This window comes from Medicago sativa, chromosome 1 (assembly GCF_051527215.1).
Source record: "Medicago sativa cultivar Bolivia chromosome 1, Bolivia_mono, whole genome shotgun sequence".
Taxonomy (NCBI): Eukaryota; Viridiplantae; Streptophyta; class Magnoliopsida; order Fabales; family Fabaceae; genus Medicago; species Medicago sativa.
This window is the reverse complement of record NC_140749.1, coordinates 61,520,949-61,521,614: the sequence shown is the minus strand read 5'-3', so window position 1 is coordinate 61,521,614 and position 666 is coordinate 61,520,949. Positions and strand designations below refer to the sequence as shown.

At 31.5% G+C, this 666-nt stretch overlaps 1 non-coding gene across 1 annotated transcript; it reads right to left on the bottom strand.

Annotated features, from left to right (window-relative positions):
• Positions 1-227: 227 nt before the first annotated feature.
• Positions 228-416, bottom strand: LOC146956079 (U2 spliceosomal RNA). Its single transcript, XR_015025088.1, has one exon. It is a non-coding gene; the product is annotated as a U2 spliceosomal RNA (small nuclear RNA).
• Positions 417-666: the final 250 nt, after the last annotated feature.

Here is a 666-nt window from a genome sequence, read left to right as displayed (position 1 = left end):
ACCTTAGTGTTTTTAGGTGGGTGTAAGTTAGCAGCCCCCTTAATTAATAGGTGAATTAGTAGAAATAGAGTTGTGGAGGGAAACATGGGTAGTGGGTCTTTTGTTTTCATTTTTTATTTAATTAATTAACATGGGTTGTGGAGGGAAAATTTGGAGGAAACTTGTAGGATTATAGTTATAAATGATGATGATGATGATGATTAAATTGACGGAGGATTTTTCTTTGGTTGGGTTGCGTCGGGCCAATGTTGTAGTGCAACGCATTGACGGCTCAAGTCGAACATCAAGATATTGTGTTGACATCTCTACCCTAAAAAAGTTAATTTAATATCATCTAACTCATTGGACCACATATCAAATATTAAACCGATAACATACTACTTTACTTATGTGAGGCAAAAGACAAAGAAAGATATATGATGATAGGAGAATTAAGAAAACGTTGAACAACTAGACTTTCGACCCGTGCGACGCACAAGTCCTACCGACTGTTAGATGTGTCTATCGAAAAACACAAATGTGATTATTAGATGATTGTTTTCATCATGTGCAAATTTGCACGTATTAAGAAGTTTAAAATAATAAATTTATATTTTTTTAAACAAAATAATAAGTTTGTATTAAAACGTACAATTTATATTAAATATATAATTTTTTAATTAAAAG